At 36.7% G+C, this 18,362-nt stretch overlaps 1 long non-coding RNA gene across 1 annotated transcript; it reads left to right on the plus strand.

Moving 5' to 3' along the window:
• Nucleotides 1–10,233: 10,233 nt before the first annotated feature.
• On the plus strand, nucleotides 10,234–11,667 carry LOC107599597 (uncharacterized). Its single transcript, XR_001610678.1, has 2 exons — nucleotides 10,234–10,418; nucleotides 11,031–11,667. It is a non-coding gene; the product is annotated as an uncharacterized lncRNA (long non-coding RNA).
• The last annotated feature ends 6,695 nt before the right edge of the window (nucleotides 11,668–18,362 follow it).

Raw genomic sequence — 18,362 nt, forward strand, 5'->3', positions numbered from 1 at the left:
ATCTGATTTTTTTCGTTATCTCCAGGTTCGACACTTTATTCAGGCCCATTGCTCTGTGTTTCCTCAAATGCCCTCTGAATCAGGATTGGACTTGGTTCTTAAGACCCCTACACACCTCAAAGGCCTCATTTCCAAAATATATAACTTAATTATGACATTCCAAAATAGATCACTAGAGAAGATCAAAACAGAATGGATAGGAGAGTTGGGAATTGACATATCCAAAGACACTTGGGACAAAGCTGTTGACAGAATAAATAGGACTTCATCTTGCGCACGACTCAATCTGATTCAGATGAAAGTTTTCTACCGTATTCACTATAGTAAAACCAAACTGGCTAAACTATACCCACATACACACACATCCTCTCCCCTGTCCCCCCATGGTCTTTTTTTGTTTTGATTTGTTTTGTTTTGTTTTATGTTGTGGGTAGAAAAAGTAAAAAATGAATGCCTTTGAAAGTGCCTTTGTCACTGAATCCTTTCAATGTACCTTGTTTTGATAAAAATATAATTAAAAAAAATATATAATAATATTTTATGGCATGACACATATCTGGTATGTAAAGTCGGGTTTTTATGTGTAGTTAATAGATTACACTATTTGTCTACTTTGCCCATCACCATTTATTGATCAAATAACAATCTATAAAGGTGCAAAATGCATTTACTTCGAGATATCGAGATATTTCCTGATATAGTTAACACGTTTGGAAATGTTTTGAATAAAAAGGAAAAATAAATAAATAAAACATAAGCCTATATATCAGTTATACAGTGCTATCGTGGATGCTGTGTGTCAAAAAAAGTAAAAATTGTACCGATCCCAAACTTTCATCACTAAAATATTTTTCGTGCCCCCTCAAAAATCATGAGTGCATGACGCCTCTGACTACATTCATGTTTTTATACAGTCTATGATCGGAACACAGTTCATGCACGTACAGCTCACTTTTAACGTGCTGGTTATCTGAATCGGGTGTGTTAACTAAGCGAGACATGCAAAATATGCAGAGCGAGGGGGCGAGACGACTGGTGTTTCCGAAGCATCATGTGACACTGAAGACTGGAGTAATGATAAAAATAAATTTTTAAATATATCAAAATAGGAAACAGTTATTTTATATTGTAATAATATTGCACAATATATTATGGTTTATACTGTATTTTTGATCAAATAAATGAAGGCTTGGTGAGCATAAGAGATTTCTTTCAAAAAAAGTAAAAATTGTACCGATCCCAAACTTTCATCACTAAAATATTTTTCTTTCTTTTTTTTCTTTTAAATTTCTACAACCCATCACCATTTATTGATCAAATAACAATCTATAAAGGTGCAAAATGCATTTACTTCGAGATATCGAGATATTTCCTGATATAGTTAACACGTTTGGAAATGTTTTGAATAAAAAGGAAAAATAAATAAATAAAACATAAGCCTATATATCAGTTATACAGTGCTATCGTGGATGCTGTGTGTCAAAAAAAGTAAAAATTGTACCGATCCCAAACTTTCATCACTAAAATATTTTTCTTTCTTTTTTTTCTTTTAAATTTCTACAATTTACATTTTAGTCAGAATAAAACTGACTAATCAATATGACTAAAGCCAAAGGATTTTTTTGCAAATAGACAAAAAACTATAGCCACAACAAAAGGCTGTAAAATGAACACTGCTCATATATAACGTCACAAACACCAGCTGCTGGAGTGCATGACGCCTCTGACTACATTCATGTTTTTATACAGTCTATGTTCGGCACACAGTTCATGCACGTACAGCTCACTTTTAACGTGCTGGTTATCTGAATCGGGTGTGTTAACTAAGCGAGACATGCAAAATATGCAGAGCGAGGGGGCGAGACGACTGGTGTTTCCGAAGCATCATGTGACACTGAAGACTGGAGTAATGATAAAAATAAATTTTTAAATATATCAAAATAGGAAACAGTTATTTTATATTGTAATAATATTGCACAATATATTATGGTTTATACTGTATTTTTGATCAAATAAATGAAGGCTTGGTGAGCATAAGAGATTTCTTTCAAAAAAAGTAAAAATTGTACCGATCCCAAACTTTCATCACTAAAATATTTTTCTTTCTTTTTTTTCTTTTAAATTTCTACAATTTACATTTTAGTCAGAATAAAACTGACTAATCAATATGACTAAAGCCAAAGGATTTTTTTGCAAATAGACAAAAAACTATAGCCACAACAAAAGGCTGTAAAATGAACACTGCTCATATATAACGTCACAAACACCAGCTGCTGAAAGTATGTTTCAAGCAGGCTAACATCAAATCAAGCATCCGTATAACAATTCAAACAAGCATTCACTTAAGACCGTATGATAATACCTCTTTTGTTCATTGACTCTTCCATGACACACAGCTTGAGTCCCATATCCCAGCTGTGGGCTGTTAAATGTAAATGAACTAGCATACAATTTAAATGATCCTCTCAGATACATGATACATGTAACATGTATTTTTCTGATCTTTAAAAAGCAATCAATCATAGGGAACTTGTAAAGCATACTCTATGCTTGGGGGGGAAATGGTTCTTTCAATCTTGACTGATGTGGAAGAAAATGGGAATAGGATGGGGGGAAAGCATGAAAAGGGAAAAAAATAGACTTTGAGGGCTGATCTGGGCTCATCTCTTCTTAAATTACTGTTCAAGTAAACTTGGTTGAAGCTCTGACAGGATTAAACAGATAATCCCATAACAGAGACATCGCAGAAGTCACTTCCCTCCACTGGGGTTCCTGTTAAAGCACACTATATAATCCAGAGTTCACTCCAGTTGCATCCTGGAACTAGTAATAATACCAAGAGTGGCTATAAAAGGGAGTTTTACACTCCTTGACAAGGAATGCTTCAGAAATTCTCCATGAATATCACCCGAGTCTTGGTCCCCCTATGTGGTCACAGTGCCTCTTTTGAAACTGTTCACTTTGCACTTAAGTAACTATAGATGTATCTTTTAGCTGGCCTTCACTAGAAATTATTTCTCTAGATCTTTCTTCACACCTTTCTTTTTTCCCCTTTTATATTAGCACTAGTTTTATTTTAGTATCATCTTGGCTGTCTGCAGTGTTCACACATTATGGCCACCATGGGTAAGTGTGACATTTTTGTGTTGTTGTCTGGTGGTCTTTAGCATTCATGCAGTGAGGTGTTTTATCACACAATTCGACCCCATAAAATCTCAGCTGTGTGACTGACGCATCATTTTTCAGTTCTTTAGAATCGTGGGTAAAAATAATGGGCTGGATAAGTAATCTTACAAGACTTTTCACCATCTAACTCCACACCATGTTCTGGTAGGTGGTACGATTTGCAACACGTCTGTCATCTATTAATGTAGAAAGCTAAACAGTAAATGTTCTTTTAAGCGCTAAAGGTGCAGTCACATTTACTGCTGCTTTGCAAAATCCAGTCATTCCAATAGAAACCTGTGCAATTGGGAGTTTCGCATAAGGGTGATAAACTTCCCCATGCAGATGTCCCTCATTTTCAAGTTGGTCACATTAATTTGCTGTGTTCACCAACAAAAACTTGCTTGGTTTAACAGTGAATTTTGAGTAAGTGGTGCTTCATACATCTTTACGATTCTGACAATAGAAAATGGACCTTTTTTTCTTTGTTATGTTGAACACCAAAAAGATATATGAAGAATGTGAAGAATTTGAAGAGCAGCTGATGACAGCTATTGACTTCCATAGTATTTTTTTCCATACTATTGAAGTCAATGGCTACCGTCAACTGTTTGGTTATCAACATTCTTCAAAATGTCTTTGTGTTCAACAGAAGAAAAGAAATCAGGCAGGTTTGGGAGATCTGAGAGAGTGTTATGAGGCACTGACAGGTGTTGGGCACAAAAAAAAAAAAAGATCAAAAATAAGGTAGAACTCCAACAAAACTTGAATTCCCTTTCTGTCCATAACCACAAAAGGAACAATAGATTAAACTGATTGGCAACTTCAAAAATTACCTCTGCTGATGAACAGTTCCAAGAACTAAAATATTAAATTAAATCATAATGCCTGCTAAGTTTTTTTTAATTAAATCTCATTACATTTGTAGTCTCTTTCAACTCGACACAGATAGATAAGGCAAGTACAATTGAAGCAATTTAAAGGTGAAATCTGTAATTTCTGCAAAAACACAATGTTTAATTAATTCACCAAACTGAATTTCAAATATAATGGCTGTTTAAAACATACTAATAACAAACGGTTGAGTTAGAGTATATGCTTAGACGTACAGTTTTCTTTGCATATCAAGCTGAGAATGCATTTTAACACAAAAAAAAAACTGCACAAATAAACATTAAATACTTTAACATAACTTAAATAGTATAACTTATAACTATAGTTTGTAGCTCTCTAATAATTTGTGACAAGTGTATGCATATATAACACTGTGGTTGATCTCGTTCTCGGCTCATAACTGGGATTATTTTAAATGCCATCACAAGAAAACCTTCGATGAAGAAAACCTAAGAGCGTCTATTCTCAAAAAGAACAAGGCTTTAGGATCAAACACACACTCTGAATACTGACTTCATGGTGTTCGAATGCTGTTCTACACCAGCCTGATTTCATGCAAAATTACTTTCTGTTCTATCCCACAAGGCACTGGGCTTTATTACCACATGGATCGGTTCTGGCCGTCCAGCTCCCACACGATTGTCTCGGATCAAAACTTTTCTTCTTAACTTATATGCTTTAGCTTCTAGCTGTGAAATAGCAATAAATTCTGAATTGAATTATGCAATACACCCTGGGATGTGAAGATGGCATTAAAATATTGTCCTTCGCCTAAGCGTCGAATTAAACAAGGCCCACACATTCCTGTGGCTCTGAGCGGAGCTGCATTTCTTAGGACTGCGCTTCAACCTGCAACCTGTGTGAAGCGTGCACTGTCTCGTCCGCAGAGAGCTGCACTCTGTTCTAATCAGGCCCTCCAGCTGTTCTTTCCTTGGCAAGGTTTAAGTTACCATAGTGACGGTAACGAGGGTTCCAAAGAGTTTTACAGAACATCAGGAATTTAGCTCATGGAACAGGCATGCACAAGCTCACGAAGGCAGCTCTAAAAGTGGGTGGAGTGCTTTTGGCAAGTCGTTCTGCCTCGCACGGGGACACCTGGTCGTGCACCCTTAAACGAGCTGCCACAAATATGGTTGCTTCTTAACGACAAGCAGATAATCATGCAAAATGTCTCTAAGCAAACCCAACTAGCTCACATTCTCAACAACACCTTGTGTTTTGGGGTGGGGGGTGGGCATTTTGTCAGTTTCCACTCAAGACAGACTGCAGTAGGCAAAACAAGCAGACTTTAGGTGTTCGCTGATGGTCTGAAGCACCCGCAGTGAGCCGGGAGTCAGTGAGTTGGTACTAATGTGTTGATTGGGCCAAAAGTGAGGCTGAGAGAAAAGAGCATTTTGATGAAGGCCCGCTGGGATGCCAGCCCTCCACTGTTATTACCCAGCTTTTAATTACAGCGTGTCAGGAAGAGGGGCGGAAAAGCACAGGTTTCTCATGTCTGATGAAGGGGACCGTGCACATGAGATGCTCAAGGCATTCTCACAAAACAAATGAGGCGGGATGGAAAATATATATGCATTCAATGAGTCCCTCGATTAAAGAAAGAGAGAACGAAAGAAAGAAAGAAAGAAAGAAAGAAAGAAAGAAAGAAAGAAAGAAGGTGTGAAGGTGTGTTTCTGCACATATATAAGCGTAGAGACTATAAGGCCTATTTACACCTGTGGATAATGCTTGACTACATTAAAAGACGCACTTTGATCAGATCACTGAAAATAAATTTTGAGGTGGGCAGGGTTAGATTCTGACCACATGCATTTTTGTGATCCGCATTCAGCTATGTAACTGATATGTAATGAGTAACGCTGCAAATAAACATATAGCCTATATTGCTTTAATGAATGTGCAAGCAAAAGCTGTTGCAGATGGCTTTTTTATTTTAATTCTGCTCTTGCAATGTGAAGGACAATAGACACTTGTGATTTGTTCAACCGATTTAATCAACAACATCCAATTATTTATCTAATTATTTCACTGGAATCTTATTGCTTTTCCCACATTTTCTTCCTTTTTATTCACTTCTAATTCCCATTAATTTCCTTTACTGAGGGGCTCATATGGAAAAGAAAAGGAGGAATTTTGAATGATTAACCAAAGTAAATTGCATGCTGTTCTTGAACCATTTGGAGTATAGTTTTGGTTTCTTTTGAAAGGTGACACTCGGAAATGTATTCTGTTTAGGAACAAACATCAGAGTGTCACTGTAAGTCTTACTGGTATTGAGTAATAGAACTCTGAACACATTGAAAAAGGAAAAAACATTCCGCCTACATTTTTATTTTTTTTTTGGAAACAGAAGATGCCTGAAGATGACTATAGCTGGGAGCTATTAGTTGGAAAACACAATGGGATCACAGCATGAAGCCTTGTTGGCGATCTGACAAAGACATTTGCATCATTCAAATCACAAGAATCTCAACTTTCCAAAGATATGTGACAGGTTTAGCTTTTTTTTTCTTTTTTCCGCAATGTGCAAAATATTAACAACTAAACTAAGCTAACAAAACTAAGACTCATCATGCCGTGAAACCTTGGAATGTTTGAAAACACAACTCACTGTAACTAAGAGGCTTCTTGGAAAGTGACCGAGTGATTGTCTTATGCAAACAAATCTCAATCGTCTACACACACGCAATACACATACACACACCTCCTCTCGGACAAATCACATTCACAGTCAGCATTACAGTCTATTAGTATTCCAACGGCGACGCCTCGAATTTGCATCCAAACCTGGAATGTAATATACATGATGTAAAATAATGCTATTCTTCATTGTCAATTTGCTTGGACATAAAAGTACATTAGACGGCTGCCGCATTCCAGCTTGGGCAAGTCAGAACAGACTCGGGCAATGAGAAGCCGCATTGCCATCAGCAATGGCGAGAGATGAACTGAGAGAAAGCAGTATACAGAACACATCGCCAATAGGGAAACCCCCACATTTCTTAAGTTATACAAGTTGTTACATTTAATTCAAAGCATCTTTGCCAAGAATTACAGGTTAATATATCTAATAGCAGCGTGAAGGTGAAGCGCATGGACTTGTTTTATGTGTCAAAGGATACTTTCTAATCATGGCTTTCATGTCATAGTGTGCAAGCAGGAGGTTTTCGCATGAGCAGAGCAGAGAACCACAAAACAGCTGCATTCCTGCATGCATGAGTCAGACGTGGGGGAAACGGGATGCATTCGAGTCTTTAAACCGATCAGTATTCATGCTCTCATGGGAGAGAGAAATGAGAAAAGGTAGATTCTGAGGTAGATGGAGCGATCTAGCATTCTATGGAGTTGCACACACACATTCAGGGAAAGAAAGAAAGAATGAATACATTCCTGGGCGCGTTGAGACAGATTTGCCGCCTACAGGGAAGAGGCTACTGTAACCCAGCACCATTGTGCATGTGTGTGTATGTCTGTGTGATGGGGGTCAGAGAAGCATAACTCTGCCCTGTCCCGAAGTATCAAAGTAATACAGCCAGGTATATTCGCCACAGCACATCTCGATGAGTCTACTGCGCTTTCATCTCATCATTAAATGGTCTCTTTAAACCGGAATGCAAATTAAATTAAAAATTTAAATCAATTACAGAAACCTTGACACACTGATTGTAAGCAACTTTTTTCCTATAGTGAAAATGAAAATAAATACAGCATTAGTGTCATTGGCAAGTATTAAGAGATTTTAAAAATATTTTATTTTTTACAAAATATTGTATTTAATTTCTGAATATTTTATATTCAGAAAATGATATTTATAATTTGATATTTAAAATTAATAGTTGTCCAGTCAGCTGTAGAAATCCTTGTAGTTAAACCACAGTAGATGACAAATGTCAATAGCATTTTTTTTGTTTAAAAATATTTTAAATAAATTAATATTTACTAAATTAAATACTTTCTTAACTAATTTAAAAACTATTTTAAATATTTAAAAAAACTTCTGTTATATAATTTTTTTAAATTAAATCAAACCATTAACCTTGTATCCATTTATTGTATTTTAAATCTTATAAATAAGATTTAAAATGGGGACAGAGTGAGTGATTTCTGCAGCTGATTGTTTGGACAAACACTTGGGGACAAAGACTTCACCCTCAAACAGCAGGGAGGATGTTTGCCTTTTACCTCCATTGACACAGCGTTTGTTTTCTGCCAAAGTTTGACTTGGGTCAGTTAAACAACTGTTTTTTTTCTGGAGAGAGCCTGTTTCTTTCTTTGGGTTCTGACCAGATGCTTGCATTGTAAGTTTAAGAATGCTGCAGTGGCCTGTAGAGCAAACAATGACAAACAAAAGTCTAATACAAAATAGGAACATTTTCACTAATCCAATTTGATAAATGTTTTTCATTATAAATCATCACAAACTAGAATTTCAATGTTGTCTTCACTGTATAGACAACATTTAGGCTTGTTACATGGGGTTATGCTCACCAAGGGTTCATTTATTTGTGCAATACTGTGAAATATCATTACAACTTAAAATAACTCTTTTCCATTTCAATTCATTTTAAAATGTAAAAACTACTCTAGTAAAATAATTCCAGTTTTTAGGGTCACATGAGTCTTCAGAAATTTGGTGCTCAAAAATTATTTATTATTATCAATGTTGAAAACTGTTGTGCTGCTTAATATTTAATGGATTAACATTTTAATATATCATATTTTGGTAGTTTTTTCAGGATTCTTTGGTGAATAGAAAGTCCAAAAGAACAGCATTTATTTGAAATAGAAATCTCTTGTAACATTTTCAATGCCTTTGCTGTTCCTTTTGATAAACCTAATGAATCCTTGCTGAATAAAAGGACAATAAGTAATAAGTATTACTCATAAGTAATTAAGCTCATAAGTGCTTGGAGACACTCACAGAGACAGTGCTGATTGTGACACACCTGCAATAGAGATTTTATCTGACAGGATTTCAATCCTCCCCCTCTGGTGTAGAGTTCCTGGGGTCGGGAAGAGACAGAGACTGCATGCATGCTCAGACAGCTCTGCAAACTCCTCATACAGATTCATAATCATCAAAGATTGCCCTAAAACAATTAATGAAGTGAAATGAGTTTTTCTTTTCTTTCTGGAAGTGGTCAATGCTAAACATGTCTCTAGCTTTAAAGAAAACAGGAAACTGACCTTCTTCAATACCTCAAAAGTTGTCATACAGCACACTATATAGAGTGGATTGGATCAAACTACTGATTGCAACATCCTCTTTTGCAGACGTTTGCAAAGTTTACCTATTATAGGCATGTGTCTTAATAAACCTTTTATTGACTACACAGTTTCCAGAAGCTGCCCTAATTAATTTGACCACATCAGTGTTTGTATCAGCTTGCAAATTTAGCAGATTACACAAGCCAAGCGAGACAAAATCCTACAAAATGTGCCACATGAAATCGTATTCCCAGGTGACTGTGAGAATTAGTCCTCAGGAATTCCATCAGATCTGTAATCAGTCAAACCCCCACTGCTTCCTACCCACATGCCCATTGTCTTGTTTCGAATGCCTATAGAAATCAACAGGAGGGGTGGGGCATTCCTGCTCCTGTTCAGACTTGAGCTCATCGCACACAGTAAAAAAACATGCCATTTTAAACACGATTTTGTAATACAATGTGAAGGAAGTTACAGCTATAAAAACCAAAGTCTGTGGCTGTTTGTCATGTCAGCACAGGTAATGGTCCTGTTAAAAACATGGGAAAGAACGCATGTATAATGAGGCATAACTTTAATGTATTTTAGAGCAAAAATGAATGAATATATATGCAGAAATGTGCCAATAAACACTAAAAGACAACAATAAAAAACCTAAACCCCAAATGCTATAAGAATGATCACTGAACTTTAAGATTCAGCATGCTAGCTATGCTTTAGCAGACAAATTGAGCACAATATATTTGAGATAAATAAGCAAGCAGTGCGCGGTAAGTAAACCAAAACATCAAACTTAAATTATTATACTATAAATTCACATTTTACTTGCTGAGTAAGTGTCATTAGGTGTGGTTCAGATTTATGATACGAAGGGGTGCGGTTTGCAAAAAAAGGCTAATTCCCATTGGTCGCTGCCTGCTGGTGTAGCAGCGCTACCTGAAGCAGGTAGGCAAATAAAGACAGACCTGAGAAAGAGGATCACACTGCTGCTCATCACGGTGGGAATCAAGCGCACATTGGGACCAACTAAAAACGTTCAAGACCTTCATGCTAAGGGTTTAGGCCTTTTTATTTTTTGCAAGGTTTAACAGAAAACAATATCTGACTTTTTGTTTGTTTAGCACCAAGTTGGATCTAACGCCATGAGCAAGGTGAGTGTGTGGTCAAAGTCAAGGTGGGTAACATTAGCAATTGTCTTAAGAAAATGCCATTTGATTTACATTTTAAAATATTCTTCTACATTCTGCTTGACGGCAATGATGTTAAAAAGATAAACTAAAAAAAGTACTTTAGGTTTAAAATATGTATTTTTTTTATTTTGATTGTATGCATGTAAGAGGGTAAATCTGTGCAGATCCGTACTAAAGCGTGTGGAAAACCCCCCTCTCAAACACACATGCATGTTCGCGGGGGGTGGGGGTTTAGGGTTGTGTTACACTGTGTTGGGAGTCAAAAAGCCCAGTTTTTTTGTGGTTGGCAAAGTAAACAGGCCTCGTAACTGTATGACCTACAGGCACAGAGGGAGAGACAGGTTTGGGCTCGCTGAAGGGAGAGGCCAAGTCACAGAGTACATTCTCTCACACTCTCTGAAGGCAACAACTGCCGTCACAATGGAACTTGAACCTGCACAACAGTTAAATCAGTTAGATTTGGAAATTAAAATTTTCAAAATTTGCCCGTTAGATGTACAGTCTTTAAGTAATCCATATTCCCTGTGATTTATTTATTGACAGTGTGCTTATATTGTGTTATACTTCATACAGGTACAGAAGAGCTGTGGAAGCCGAAATGCGGTTTTATCTGCTCTGTGAATTCTATCCTTCATTCCACCGGAGTCTGTGTAGCTGTCCAATCAGATTTCAGTGGTGTGAAGTGTAGGAGACATGGAAAGATCACTTTTTCCACAACCGGCAAAGGTTCAAGGCCTGTATCGTGTTAACAGAAAACGCAGCACGGTTATAAGGTGAAACACATGTCAAAAATACAACTACAAGTTTTAGAAGGCATGTATGACTAGTTGTCAGTTGCAGTATAATTTGTAATGTGCTTTCAATGCAGGCTGTGACAGTTGTATGCTTGCACGGATCAATGCGGGCCATGACAGTTGTATGCTAAACACTGTGAATGTTAAGCCCTGACTCTCCTATTGTGCATTGAATGCTTTTCAGAGTATCTAAACATCTATCTAAAGCATCGTACCTCACTCTGCCCTTTAGCGCACAGCGACAGTTCCACACAACATGGCATGTTTGTTCATTTGCTGCTGTGGAGAGAGCCAAGGCGGTCTAAGTACACACACACCCACACATGCATACAAGATTCACAAAGCCTGCCAAGATGTATTTATGTATCCTGGTTCAGCCTTTATCCTCTCAACCCACACTAATAAACTCACTTTACAAAATGTGTTTGTGTGAATTGCTTAATCCTGACAATAAACTACTATAATAAAACATAACCCTTACTCATTCCCCTGGCATTTGTAGTATGAATGTTGCGGTTTATGAATTTCAATTAGTCCACCAAATATGTGACCTGCTCTTTGCATGCATACGGTGAGGTTGAGATGATGTTAATCTTGGGAATGATTTCACACAAAGCCAAGCTGAGGTGAAGCGAGTTCAAAGCAAGGCAAGTGTAGTGCGAGACACCCTCAGCTTTACAGAGGCCTTTAAAGTTCATCAACACTCAATGCAAAGAAACTTCTTTTGAGCAGTTTAGCTGATTCCCTTTGTGAAATTGCTCCTCAAAAATGAAAAATAAATGCAAAGTTTGAGATTCACCTCAAGGTTACACAAGTGGCTTCTCACGATCAACAAAACTCTTGTTTTTTGATTGTTAAATCATGTTTCGACTTGATCAGGGCCTATTTTAAAGGCCTCAATAATGAGATAACAGCGCTGAAAATACATGTTCAGCCAAAGCAAAGGAAACTATGTCATATGAAACAATAGTATCATATAAATATCATATAATTTTCGAACACAGCTTTGATTTTTAATACTTTTAATGTGATTGGCAGAGTTATATAAGAGATCATGTACATTATGCTGGTCATTATCAGAACAATAATAAACCCAGGCGCAAAGCGAAGATTAATAATAATAATTGATGCATTTAGCAGACACTTTTATCCAAAGCGACTTACAGTGCATTCAGGCTATACATTTTTTACCAGTATGTGTGTTCCCTGGGAATTGAACCCACAACCTTTATTGCTGCTAACGCAATGCTCTACCACTGAGTCACAGGAACACGAAGGGCTTATAACACTTATATATCACTTAATATATAGGGCTTATATTATTATGTGAAAATGAGAGTCTGACTGTACATATATACCTTACATAACACCTGACCATCTCTTTAACAGTGTTAAAAATAGTATAAACATAACCGGTTTGATTATATATATATATATATATATATATATATATATATATATATATATATATATATAGGCAGACACAGTATATATAATCAAACCTTTTTTAATATGCCTATTAAATACAAACAGCTTTTTAAAGCATAAAATGCTCAAACATTTTTCAAAAGAACTATATTTCACTAAAATCTTATATAAACACTCAAAGTTAACAGGAGCGTGTAGCAAGCAACAAGCTTAAATAATTACAGATATCCAGTCAACATATTTTACTCAGAGCATCAAAAATAAACAAACAAAAATTACCAAGAAACCTCTCAAAAATATTTTATTTTTATTTTCATATATACAAAGTTATCTCGTGAAACTCTAGATGGCGCAGGCCGATTAATCTGATATAATCACATCATCATTCACATGGCGCAGTGGCTGACTGGTTTCTTTTCACATCAGCAGCCAATAAGCTTGCTGCTCAACATTCAAATACTTGTTTAATGCTTCCTATAGCAGTTGCAGCGCGCTTCATAAACCCTCCACCTTCCCCAGCTCCACCTGTATTGATTTACTATGAGGTGATTTCATGTGTTATATGTGCAGCAGCAGTATTTCCTACATGCTCACAGCATCAGGTCTATGGATGTATTTACAGTAGAAAGTCTCGCTACTTGCTCTGACGCTGCAGCCTAGATCTATTCCGCCAAGACCAAACACATTAACATGAATATTATCATGCAAAACTCTCAGAAAGTTGTCATGACAGAAATATAGATTTGTGTGTGTGAGAGAGATTTTATTATTTTGTTGTATTATTATTATTCTAGGAGTTTCTGAGATACTTTAATCAATAGAAACTCTAAGATGTAAAAACAGCATTCTGTAAAAAACAGTGTGAAAGTATAAAAATGTAACCTGTCTCGAGCAAATATTATTCTTATGGCTGAAAATATTGCTTTGTGCTAAATTCACATTCATAGTGGTTTATTTTTAATTAAAATCCCCAAAGAAGAAAAAAAAGTCAAAGAGGATAAGGAGAAATGGCAAGGAGACCTTGCTGAAGACCTTGACTATATCAGACCATGGTGATCGCAGCCTCCAGCACTGGCTGTTCCTTCAGCAAAAACCGGCCAAACAAAGCCATTGTCCAGAGAACAGAACCGATTGTTTAGTTTCAAATTTCACACTTGATGACTCATGATTCCAGATGATTTGAAAATAAAGACAGACCAAGAGATGTAACGGCCATCTCCAAGATTTCAGTTACAATGCTAGCATCGATGCTCAGCTTCTTCCTCCTCTTCCTCAGCCCAAATTTTGCTGATGATACAGGTGAGTGGAGATGGCTTGCAGCAGATGTAAATAAACAGACACAAAGTTCTGACTGACTGATCCACCTGCTGTGCAGTATTGGTTTATTCTCTGAAGGTGACAGTGATAAAAGGGGAAAGGGAAATATGTCTCTCCTATCACACATCCCCATTAATTGATTACACCTCTTCTCTGCGATGTCACACGCCTGCCTCTCCCATGATATTCACAGCTGTTCTATACATTCCTCAAAGGATGGTATCAGCTGCAGTCATAACAGCAGCCATAAAGACTGTCAAGCGGGACACAGGTACACCTAGAATGGCACAGGCTCGAATGTATGTATATATACCTCATGTGTGTGCATGTTGGAGAGAGAGGTGGAATAGTTACATGACAAATTATAATAACCAAATGTTATTAAATACTGCATCTCAAGACATGAATCAATTAGTTGAATAAAAAGGTAATAACAAATAAGAAAATGGAAGATATTGTCATAAATGTCATGTTAGCAATAAGACAAGTTAAAATAATTTTAAAAATTAAGAAAACACTTAAAATGTGTCTTAAAATGCTGAATTTCATTCAGTTGCACTCTGTCTGTTTGAAAGGAACGTGTCCAGTGTGTATGCGCCTCCTCCAGAGTGTTCATTACTGCTAATAATCACACTACAACCAATCACAAAATTAAAACAAGATTAAAGAAACACTCATTTTTAAACCTAATAAGAAAAATAAAAAAATTACTACAGAAATTTCCATGCTTTCCCAAAATGCTCAGTTCTCTTATCCATCTCTAATACATACAGTATGCTACCATTCATAAGTTTGGGACATTTTTTTATTACTTTTATTCAGCAAGGATGCATTAAATTGATTGAAAGCAATATTAAAGTCCTTTGTTACAACAGATTTCTATTTCAAATAAATGTTGTTCCTTTGAACTTTCTATTAAAATGTAGCATGGTTTCCACTATAGTATTAAGCATGTTTTCAACATTAACATCATCATAACATCACATTAGTAAGAAATTATTCTTGAACACCAAATAAGCATTGAACAGAATGAATTCTGAAGGATCATTTGACACTGAAGAAGCCAGAATTGCGTGATATAAACTCGCAATTGTGAGACAGTCAGAATTGCCAGATATAAACTCACAATTCTGACTTAAATCTTAAAGGGGTCCTATTATGCTTTTTCACTTTTTCAACGTTAATTAGTCTGTAATGTTGCTGTTTGAGCATAAAAAAGATCTGCAAAGTTACAAAGCTCAAAGTCCAATTCAAAAGGAGATATTGTATTTAGCAGAAATCACTTTTCAAAAACTACAGCAAACGACTCGTTTGGACTACAACGCATATTTATATCACAAATCCCAACGAATGGGATGAGACCTGGTTGAGCTGCACTAGAGAAGGCAACCAGTGTTATCACTATGTCGGAGACACGCTAGCTTTCCCAAGGCAGACGAACTTAGAGTGGTTACAATCATCCGGGTTTAAATCACGCTCAAATTGATTTGATTTTGAGCAATATTTACACTGAAGCTTGCAGGCAGCTATGGTAAGGAGCATGACATTATAAAAGAGCATAATAGGACCCCTTTAAATAAATAAAAAAGTCAGAATTGTGAGTCGCAATGCAGTGGCAGAAATGTGCTTTCTATACATAAGATACTTCTTTCAAAAGCACAAAAAAATGTACTGACCCCAGTTTTGAAACATACATCTAACATTCAAAAAACCACCCATTCAGATTCACAACCAAGTGTACGTTAGAATATGACCGCACATAACCTGGATAAATATCAAAAACCTGGAGGTGTGGTTACTAATTTCACACACAAAACGATTAGTCAATCAAAACAGAGCTAATTTACATATTCAAGAATGGTCATGTTAAACTAAATTACAACTTTCTGGTGCAAAAAGACTAACTTTGGGGGGGGGGGGCAACATATTGAAATGTGCCTGATTTTTCCTCTTCTGCCACAGTGGCTGAGGACATTGGACCTCACCAGCTGGAGCGTCTGGTGGAGCTGTTGACAGCTCATGAGTGTGAGGAGCTCGTCTCTGCCATATCTCAACCTGAGGAGAGCATCTTCCAACATTTAGATCGACTATCTGTTACTGCAGTCAAGAAGACGCAGAAACACACGTAAGTATGATAGACACGAGGGCTGCTGCTTTAAGCAGTTTAAATCAGTTCTAATGAATTGATTCTTATTTGTTTTATGCTAATGAAATCCAGCAGTGTGCTGTGTGAAGTGACATCCTGCAGTAAATGAAGAGGTCATGAGCAGCCAAATGTATTTGTTTTTCTTCACTGAACACATCAGTCTGCCATCGAGAGGTCTACTCGAGAGACATCTCAACCAAACTAAATGTTGATATAATCCCTTTTCAACATAAATGAAATTTATCAAGGCAGTGGGACATGATTGTTTAATTGCCTGAACAATTGAAGAGCTGTTGCTACTATTGCTGGCTGCTCTCACTCTGCCTGTTTGGAGCATGTTTGATATTGTGCATGTGTGTGTGTGTGTGTGTGTGTGTGTGTGTGTGTGTGTGTGTGTGTGTGTGTGTGCATGCTTTCCCAAAATGCTCAGTTCTCTTATCCATCTCTAATACATACAGTATGCTACCATTCATAAGTTTGGGACATTTTTTTATTACTTTTATTCAGCAAGGATGCATTAAATTGATTGAAAGCAATATTAAAGTCCTTTGTTACAACAGATTTCTATTTCAAATAAATGTTGTTCCTTTGAACTTTCTATTAAAATGTAGCATGGTTTCCACTATAGTATTAAGCATGTTTTCAACATTAACATCATCATAACATCACATTAGTAAGAAATTATTCTTGAACACCAAATAAGCATTGAACAGAATGAATTCTGAAGGATCATTTGACACTGAAGAAGCCAGAATTGCGTGATATAAACTCGCAATTGTGAGACAGTCAGAATTGCCAGATATAAACTCACAATTCTGACTTAAATCTTAAAGGGGTCCTATTATGCTTTTTCACTTTTTCAACGTTAATTAGTCTGTAATGTTGCTGTTTGAGCATAAAAAAGATCTGCAAAGTTACAAAGCTCAAAGTCCAATTCAAAAGGAGATATTGTATTTAGCAGAAATCACTTTTCAAAAACTACAGCAAACGACTCGTTTGGACTACAACGCATATTTATATCACAAATCCCAACGAATGGGATGAGACCTGGTTGAGCTGCACTAGAGAAGGCAACCAGTGTTATCACTATGTCGGAGACACGCTAGCTTTCCCAAGGCAGACGAACTTAGAGTGGTTACAATCATCCGGGTTTAAATCACGCTCAAATTGATTTGATTTTGAGCAATATTTACACTGAAGCTTGCAGGCAGCTATGGTAAGGAGCATGACATTATAAAAGAGCATAATAGGACCCCTTTAAATAAATAAAAAAGTCAGAATTGTGAGTCGCAATGCAGTGGCAGAAATGTGCTTTCTATACATAAGATACTTCTTTCAAAAGCACAAAAAAATGTACTGACCCCAGTTTTGAAACATACATCTAACATTCAAAAAACCACCCATTCAGATTCACAACCAAGTGTACGTTAGAATATGACCGCACACAACCTGGATAAATATCAAAAACCTGGAGGTGTGGTTACTAATTTCACACACAAAACGATTAGTCAATCAAAACAGAGCTAATTTACATATTCAAGAATGGTCATGTTAAACTAAATTACAACTTTCTGGTGCAAAAAGACTAACTTTGGGGGGGGGGGGCAACATATTGAAATGTGCCTGATTTTTCCTCTTCTGCCACAGTGGCTGAGGACATTGGACCTCACCAGCTGGAGCGTCTGGTGGAGCTGTTGACAGCTCATGAGTGTGAGGAGCTCGTCTCTGCCATATCTCAACCTGAGGAGAGCATCTTCCAACATTTAGATCGACTATCTGTTACTGCAGTCAAGAAGACGCAGAAACACACGTAAGTATGATAGACACGAGGGCTGCTGCTTTAAGCAGTTTAAATCAGTTCTAATGAATTGATTCTTATTTGTTTTATGCTAATGAAATCCAGCAGTGTGCTGTGTGAAGTGACATCCTGCAGTAAATGAAGAGGTCATGAGCAGCCAAATGTATTTGTTTTTCTTCACTGAACACATCAGTCTGCCATCGAGAGGTCTACTCGAGAGACATCTCAACCAAACTAAATGTTGATATAATCCCTTTTCAACATAAATGAAATTTATCAAGGCAGTGGGACATGATTGTTTAATTGCCTGAACAATTGAAGAGCTGTTGCTACTATTGCTGGCTGCTCTCACTCTGCCTGTTTGGAGCATGTTTGATATTGTGCATGTGTGTGTGTGTGTGTGTGTGTGTGTGTGTGTGTGT

Source organism: Sinocyclocheilus grahami, unplaced genomic scaffold, assembly GCF_001515645.1.
Source record: "Sinocyclocheilus grahami isolate Dianchi unplaced genomic scaffold, SAMN03320097.WGS_v1.1 scaffold13.1, whole genome shotgun sequence".
In the NCBI taxonomy this organism is placed as follows: Eukaryota; Metazoa; Chordata; class Actinopteri; order Cypriniformes; family Cyprinidae; genus Sinocyclocheilus; species Sinocyclocheilus grahami.